A 9,230-nucleotide genomic window follows, 5' to 3' on the forward strand; every position below is an offset into this window, starting at 1 on the left:
AATAATCTCGACCGACACTTCCTTCAACTTAATATTTACTAAAGTAGAAATGCAAAGTTTTGGTGCCATCTGATTAATATTAATTCACTTAGGTTTAAGGAAAGATGATCTAGGCTGGACCAGTGGGTCTGTGTGGTCTGAATTTCTATGTAAATCTATGTAAATCTCCCTATTCCTTCTCTTCCTCTACTCTCACCCTTCACCTACTTCTGCTCCCTCCTTCCCCACTCCCCCCTTCCTTTGTCTCCCTCTTCTGTCTATCTCCCAAAACATGTTACTTTAAACCTACTCCCTCTCACCCCCTCCTTCCCTTACCCTTCACCACCTCCCCCTCCCTTTGCCCCCCCTCTGCACCCATTCCCCTCCTTTCTCTGACGCACCTGGCTCCCCATATCTTACCTAAGCATCCTTTCCCCCCTTCCCCCCCTCACTCCCCCCTCCTCCCTGACCCAGAAAGAGGAATCAGGTGTTATATTTTGTAAGGAGTGACAAGCGTGTGAGCGGATGTGTCCAGTACGCTGATAAGAACACCTGTTTAACGCTACGCCATTGATTCTCACCACCATCATCAACACCATCACCATCACCATTATCGCCAGCATCATCACCACCACTCCCATCACTATCATCAACATCACCATCACCCTCACCACCATCTCCATTATCGCCAGCATCATCACCACCTTTCCCATCATCATTAACTCCACCACCAGCATCACCATCGCTATCATCATCACCACCATCACTATCATCATCACTATAGTAAGTTTCATTCCGTCTGTCCACTCGCGAACGTAGATGTGGCACCTGCGCATTGTTAGTTCGTGATTGCGTGAAGATCAACTTTAAATTTTCAGTGATATATTTGAATGTTCGTGTATACAACAAAAATCAAGCCCTCTTATATGAGCCGCAAACATATGCCGATTTGCATTGCTAATCTACCATAAAAGCACACGAAAAAAAAACTTGTATATCAAACAGTATATATAGTCTGCTCATACTTGAACGATTTACCGATCTAACCTTTCAGATAACCATATTTCATCTCATTCAGGTATGTAACGTGACAGCCGACTCTGACAGTGTCTATACATAAGGAATTTTGATGTGTTGCATATGTAAATAACATGGTTAGCCTAATATTCGAAATAGCCAAGAATTGCATTCAACTTATATATTATTTCATGTTATTTCTATTATTAATCGTTATTTACATATAGTAAATTATCAAAATACCCTTTATTTACACTTGCAGAGCCAGATGTCTTTTAATAAACTTGAAATGAGCTATCAATCAATGAATTTGAAAAAGCATAGATCGTTCGAGTATGGTGTGACTATGTTGTTTGATACAAGTTTGTCTTTTCGTGTGCTTGTGTGTTAGATTATATGTAATTATCGATGCAAACGACAGAGTTGTTTTTTGTATACATCAACATTCAAGAATATATTATTAAAAAATAAGCTTGAATGTCCATCACAACAATTGATTTTCACACATTCACGAACTAGAAATGCGCAGGTGCCACATCCATCAAAATCCCCGCTGCGTTGGTGGACAGATGAAAATAAAACAGACTACACCATCACCCTCACCATCATCGCCATAAAGGCAATTAAGAGATTAGCAAGGCAGTTAAATCTTCTTTGATGTCTTGGCGCCAGCTGCACTTCTGGTGATCTGGGATTCTTTGAAGGGGTGTGTGTAGTTGTGTGTGTAGTAGTCAGTTTGTGTACATATATGTGTGTGTGGGTGGGGGGGTATCTCTCTCTCTCTCTCTCTCTCTCTCTCTCTCTCTCTCACACACACACACACACACACACACACACACACACACACACACACACACAAAGTAACAACGTAAAAGTGTAAAAGTCCATTGAAAAGAAGAGAGAGAGAGAGAGAGAGAGAGAGAGAGAGAGAGAGAGAGAGAGAGAGAGAGAGAGAGAGAGAGAGAGAGAGAGAGGAGGAAAAGGTGCAGCGTTCTCGGTATCGGGAATACAAGATGCGCATGATCGTCTTCCTCCATATCGAGAACACAAGCCGCCGATGGCAAAATTCTCGAGATCGATGATAAAATTGCCGAAATAAACGCTCGTGTAACCCGGCCTTAATATACACAACCAGAGGACACGTGTCTCTTACCTTCTTTAGCAACATCAGAGGGGGAAGTAGGGGGGGCGGGACAGCTGGAGTGGTGGTGGTGGTAGTGGTGGTAGTGGTGATGGTGGTAGTGGTTAACCCTTTAGACTCCTTGGTAGTGTTGATGGTGTTGTTGTTGTTGGTGGTGGTGGTGATGGTGGTAGTGGTTAACCCTTTAGACTCCTTGGTAGTGTTGATGCTGTTGTTGTTGTTGGTGGTGGTGGTGGTGCTGGTGGTGGTGATGGTGGTAGTGGTTAACCCTTTAGACTCCTTGGTAGTGTTGATGCTGTTGTTGTTGGTGGTGGTAGTGGTGATGGTGGTAGTGGTTAACCCTTTAGACTCCTTGGTAGTGTTGATGGTGTTGTTGTTGGTGGTGGTGGTAGTGGTGATGGTGGTGATGGTGGTAGTGGTTAACCCTTTAGACTCCTTGGTAGTGTTGATGCTGTTGTTGTTGTTGGTGGTGGTGGTGGTGGTGGGCCTGACGGTGGCGCTAAAGAGCAGGGCGAACATCATAAGCATCCCGCTGGTCCACGTTCGAGCCCCGGCCATGCCTATTCCTCCTCCTTCTCCTGTTGCTGCTGCTGATGATGATGCTGTGGGAGAAGGCGTGTGTGCGTGTGTTTGTTAGATGATTCATGGATGGACTGATTTATTTATTTAAAGAATGTTATTTATTTGTTAACTTAATCTGAGAGAGAGAGAGAGAGAGAGAGAGAGAGAGAGAGAGAGAGAGAGAGAGAGAGAGAGAGAGAGAGAGAGAGAGAGAGAGAGAGAGAGAGAGAGAGAGAGAGAGAGAGAGACTTAAATTGACAATGGTAGGTGGTTAGGTTTACAGGAGCTGTGTGTGTGTGTGTGTGTGTGTGTGTGTGTGTGTGTGTGTGTGGCTGCTTGCAGGCTATTACTGTTATTGTGTTTGCGAATTTACAGTCCACACACACACACACACACACACACACACACACACACACACACACACACACACACACACACAAAGATAAATATATCGTTAGACAGACAGACAGACACAAAGGCATATATGGGTAGGTAGATAGATAGATAGATAGATAGATAGATAAATATAAATACGGACAGATGGACAGATAGCCATACTTGAACACATGTAAATAAATATAGATAAACAGATAGGTAGATAGACAGACATAGATGAATTAATAGATAAACAGATGAATAGATAGATAAAGTTTACAAGCCAAACACACACACACACACACACACACACACACACACACACACACACACACACACAAACACACACACAGCTCACGCACGCACACACAAACAAACACAACACACCTTCGTGGCCGCAAGGTGCAATCAGAGCGAGACTTGCAGGTGTGTGAGCGAGCAGGTAACAGGTAACTGCTCTCCTCCCCCTCCCCCTCCCCCTCCTCCTCCTCCACAATGAACTACTCGAGAGAGTACAGTGACGCGCAATGAAAATAATACCATCATTGAGAACGCAACCTTACGAAGAAAAACTCAAGCGACTCAAACTCTTCATGTTGGAAAAGAGACGACTGCGCGGAGACCTGATATAAGTCTTCAAGTACCTGATAAGTTCAGCAATGTTGATCACTCCAAACTCTTCACGCTACAAACTAACCCGCGAACAAAGAAACAACGGTAAAACAATTTAAGCCAAGCGATGCATTACGGATATCGGCAGGAGTTATTTTTCGAACAGAGTCGTCCGCCAATGGAACAGCCTTCCTGCAGGGGTGGTTAGTGCGGAAACAATCAACTCCTTTAAGAATCACATTGGCCGTCACTTTGCTGCGTCGGCAGTGAACTAAACGTTCCCACGAGTACGTACAGAAGTGCTTCAATCCTTCCCGCAAGCCACTCCTGTGGCTGACGGATTGATTGAAATCACTGAAAGCAGGCAGCCTCGCAATGAGCCAATAAGCTTTCTGCTGCCTGCTCGTCCATGTTTCCATATTTCCTCCTTCTCCTCACCTTTCTTTCCCCCACCTTCCTGCTCTCTCTCTCTCTCTCTCTGATGTTGGAGAAAGAAGAAAGGAAAGAAATGGAGGTAGGAAGAGAGAGATAGAGAGGAGAATGAAAAGAAGAATGGAAAACATGTAGGGGAAGGAGGAAGATTAGGAAGAGAAGAAGGAGAAAGAAAAATGGGAGGAAGAAAAGGAAAAGAAAGAGTGTAAAGAAAGATGAAAAGGAGGAGGAGGAGGAGGAGGAGGAAACATGGAAACATGGAAACATGGAAATGCAAACAACAGAAAGCCTATTGGCTCATTACGAGGTTGCCTGCTTTGGTGATTTAATCTGCTCGACAGCCACTTGGGGCCTGGGGAGCAGATGAAAGCACCTCGACATTGAGGAGCAGATAAAAGCACCTCGATATTGAGGAGCAGATGAAAGCAGTTTTCTCCCAACGCAGCGAAGTGACGGTCGATTCTATATTTGAAGGAGTTGACAGTATTCGCATTTACTACTTCTGAAGGAAGATTGTTCCAAAAGCTTATCTTTGAAGTTGTTCCACACGTTGTCGATTGTATTGTCGGTTAGGTGAAGTTGGTCCCAGGTCGCAGGGGGAAGCAGCTCACGGGCTAGGTTGAAATTTGCTTTTTTGTGTTCTGGTATCACTGACGGATTGTCTACGAGTTTGTGACTTATGTTGACATTGAAACGGATTAAGTGGTGATCGCAACCGTTAATTTTTTCACCAACTTCACAGTCGCGAATGAGGTCGGGGTCGCTTACTAGGAGGAGGAGGAGGAGGAGGAAGATGGAGAAAGAGGGAAAGGAGGAGTGGAAGGCAACGATAGAAAAGAATGATGATGATGATGATGATGATGATGACGAGGAGGAGGAGAAGGGGGAGGAGGAGGAGAAAAGGAGGACGAGAGGGAGAAGGAGGAAGATGGAGAAAGAGGGCGAGGAGGAGTGGAAGGCGACGATATAAGAGAATGATGATGATGATGATGATGCGGAGGAGGAGGAGGAGGAGGAGGAGGAGGCGGAGGTTGTAGGGTCATGTCGCCTGTCACCGTAACCATCCCTTCCCATCCTTCTCCTTTCCCTTTCAAGGTGTAATTAAGGTAAATTCACACGCCCAGGTAATGTTCTCTCCCTCACCTCATTAACCTGTTCCTCCTTCCCTTCCCTTCCCTTCCCTTTTCTAACCTTCCCTTCCCTTTCCTTTTCCTATTCTTTCCCTACCCAACCCTTAACTTCCCTTCCCTTCCCTTCCCTTCCCTTCCTTTCCTTTCCCTTCCCTTCCTTTCCCTTCCCTTTCCCTACCCAACCCTTAACTTCTCTTCCCTTCCCTTCCCTTCCCTTCCCTTCCTTTCCTTTCCCTTCCCTTCCTTTCCCTTCCCTTTCCCTACCCAACCCTTAACTTCTCTTACCTTCCCTTCCCTTCCATTGTCTAACCTTCCCTTCCCTTTCCTTTTCCTATTCTTTCCCAACCCAACCCTTAACTTCTCTTCCCTTCCCTTCCCTTCCCTTCCTTTCCTTTCCCTTCCCTTCCTTTCCCTACCCAACCCTTAACTTCCCTTCCCTTCCCTTCCCTTTCCCTACCCAACCCTTAACTAACCTTTCCTTTCCCTACCCTTCTCTTCTCTTCCTTTTCCTTCCCTTCCTTTCCCGCTACCCCCTTTATAACACGATTCAACTGGCTTAATAAAATGGACAAGAAGATAGTTTTTGATGTTGCTGTAACTGTGTATAAGATAAAATGTAAGATGTATCCAGAGTGGTTCCTGCACTTGCTATACCACAACTGAGGTGACACGGAGTAAGTACACAACAGAACAGCAGGACAACCTATATATTCCTCACACCAACACATACTGCGGTGCACGTTCGTTCCTAGTCCGAGGCCCCAGGCTATGGAACGCGGCTCTCCAGCATTCATCACGCCATGGACAACGTCGATTCGAATCCCCACGCTACCACCTGGGATTTTTCAGTCACCGCCGAGTGGTATCCTGAAGACCACCTATCAACCCGGACTCTAGTCAGTGAGCGCCGCCATGGTTAAGAGAAACCGCTTTGGCTAATGGCTTGATATGTTCTACCTCCTCCTCCTCCTCCTCCACCTCCTGACAGTGACAAATGATCGGCGCGTCAGTTCAAGGCCTTCCAGGAACGGACTGACGGACAGCTGACAAGGACGCAGGGAGAGGATGAGACAGGACACATACACGTCCTTAACCTAACATCCTACCTCCCCGTAAACGATATGTGTAGGTGGGGAAGGTGGTGGAGGAGGAAGGTGGAGAAGGAGATGAAGTGAGGAGGAGGAGGAGGAGGCAACGAAGGAGGAGGAAGGGGCATACAGAACAGGGAGGAAGAGGAGGCGCAGGAAGAACTGGAGGCATATGGAAGGAGGAGGAGGAGGAGAAGGCAACGAAGGATGAGGAGGAAGAGGCATACATAACAAGGAGGAAGAGGAGGCGGAGGAAGAAGAAGAATTGGAGGCATATGGGAGGAGGAGGAAGAGGAGACGGAAGAGGAGAAGGCAACGAAGGATGAGGAGGAAGAGGAGGCGGAGGAAGAGGAAGAATAGGAGGCATATGGGAGGAAGGAGAGGAGGAGGAGGAGGAGGTATGCAAAAAAAGAGAAAGAAAGAAGGAAAAACAAACAAAAGAAAGCAAATAAGGAAGTGGGGGAGCTTTTAGGAAGACACACCAACACGATAGAAGAGAAGCAGCGAGTTACGAAATAAAGACCAATAGATGAAGCATTGGGTCATATTCTTAAACCTTCCGACCCTCAAGCACATACATTTAACAAGGCTTTCGTGGGATTTGTGGGCATTTCCAGGGGTAGTTTTAGGACCCTGGTGGTAGTCTGACCCTTCCTCTATACCGTGAACGTAAACAAACACCCATGGAGACGCGTTTGACCTCTTATTTTGCCTTTAGAAATGATGGATGCAGGAGAAGGGAGCGCCTAACAATACCGACCATTAGCTCATCGTTATTCTACGTATCCAAATCCCTTATGCAAGAGTTAATCAGTATCTCCGGTCTTTCATCCCTTCCGCTGGTAAACTCTGAAACAGCCTTCCTTCATCTGTGACCAATTTCCTCCTTTCTTTTTATTTTTTCTTTAGTTACCGTGTTTGTTTGTTGTTTGTTTGTTTGTTTACCCTAGTGCTTCCTCTCTTGCTTACAAAAAAAAGGACGAGCGATAAGCCGATTTAGTGATTCTTCAACGGGTCTTTAATTGTGTGTGTGTGTGTGTGTGTGTGTGTGTGTGTGTGTGTGTGTGTGTGTGTGTTTCTCTTTCGGTATTTGCTTTGTTTTCCTGTATTTCTGCCTATCCAAAGCAAGGCCAGTCTCACCCAGTAGGCTATTTGTCGTGTATGTATGTATGTATGTATGTATGTATGTATGTGTGTAAGTGTGTATGTATGTTCGCTGATATTCCATTGTTTATCACGTATTTATTTTATTTGTATTTTGTTGTTGTTGTTGTTGTTGTTGTTTTAGTTTGAGTTCAGTCACTATGCCCCACTGTTCACTACACTACAAGGGCCAATGCGACGGAGATGAGCACCGAGGCCACGCGCAGCTATAGCACGTGCTCCCCCCCCCCCAGCCCCCCTTTACCCTACCTCACTACACAATCATTTGTTTTATTGCCTTTTCCTCCATAGCCAGTTCATGCGTTCACAGTCATTATATTCCACTCCTCTCTCTCTCTCTCTCTCTCTCTCTCTCTCTCTCTCTCTCCTCCAGGATCTGTCAGCACTAATTGGGAAAAAGGAAACTATAAAAAGAAAGGTCCTGTCAGTCTGTCTCGGCGCCGCTGCCTCGCTCTCCCCATAATTGGCAGTCCGTTATACTTACATCTCTCTCTCTCTCTCTCTCTCTCTCTCTCTCTCTCTCTGCGTGTCGGGAGCAATTTCGCGTGGTCAGCGCTGTCAAATATCTCCCGTGTTTACTTGATGCCAGTGGAGCAAGACTTCGCCGCTACCCGGTCGAGCTGAGGTCAAAACATTTCGGCGCCCAAGCACACATATCTGACACGGTTTTTGTAGGACTAGTGGGCATTTCCGGGGGTGGTTTAGTGGCCCTTGTGGTAGTTTGATCCTCCTCCTGTACCAAGCTCCTAAGAAAAAAAACATAAGAACCCGACTGATCTCCTTTTTGGACTTCAGAAATAGTTGATGTCAGAGGTGAAAGTGTCTGAACATCCAACCCGAGACTTGACGCGCAGCATACTCCCATTCGCTCTACAGACATTTTCTTTTTTTTTACGTGTACGCCTATAGCGCCGGTAGGCTTTCTTGAGGAGCCTAGATGGTAGTCGGCCCCAGCCCGTCATGGCGCAGGCAGGTGTTTATAGTGGCGCCATCTTCTCTTGGCTCATGCTGCCCCCCGGAACTCCTTCTTGATTCACTTGGACGGTTTCCTCTTGAGTCCGGGTTGATGGGTATCTTCAGGACACCATGTGGGTAGTTTTAAGCCACTCGGCGGTGACTGAAAAATCCGAGGTGGCGGCGTGGGGATTCGAACCCGCGTCGTCCATTACGCTACCACTCAGCCACCGCCTACCTGTGGTCCCTGAGTGAAGACGCTCGACTGTAGCTTCGAAACTAACCTCGGGGTGTTCTGGAAAATACTCTCATTGTGACTCGCACTCAGAATTATCCTGAATAACTCCATCTAACCCTAACCTTAAATAACCAAACATAACCTGCCCTGCTCAAGAGTGGGCGCCAAATACCAGTAGATAGATAGGGAATACGCTGACCGGCGAGTGATATAAGAGTACAGGTAAGGTTGGAGGTATAATTTAAGCGGCTCACCTCCTTCACAACAAACCTTTGCCCATTACCCGGGGACAAAGAGCCAGCGACAAATCCGGGTACCCACAGTTTACCATCCCCAAGTTTCCCCAGGTACCCATTTCTCCACCAGCCCGAGAGGAACAATGAACAGTTACGTGGGCTGTGAATCGACTGCCCTGACTGGGATTCGAACTCGGACCGTGGATTCGTAGCTAGGCGTGATAATTACTGCACCACGGAGGCTTGTAGGAGTGATTATGCCTTATTCAATTAAGATGAAGATAAGGATATGGAAGGGAAAGA

General features: G+C 46.4%; 1 long non-coding RNA gene across 1 annotated transcript in view; it reads right to left on the bottom strand.

Moving 5' to 3' along the window:
- Nucleotides 1-2,390: 2,390 nt before the first annotated feature.
- The window catches only part of LOC126981399 (uncharacterized), a 28,070-nt gene continuing 21,230 nt past the window's right edge, over nucleotides 2,391-9,230 (bottom strand). The window contains exon 3 of the long non-coding RNA XR_007733925.1: nucleotides 2,391-2,739. This is a non-coding gene — a long non-coding RNA (uncharacterized LOC126981399). The remainder of the gene's footprint in view (nucleotides 2,740-9,230) is intronic.

The sequence above is a fragment of the Eriocheir sinensis genome, chromosome 4 (genome assembly GCF_024679095.1).
Source record: "Eriocheir sinensis breed Jianghai 21 chromosome 4, ASM2467909v1, whole genome shotgun sequence".
NCBI lineage: Eukaryota > Metazoa > Arthropoda > Malacostraca > Decapoda > Varunidae > Eriocheir > Eriocheir sinensis.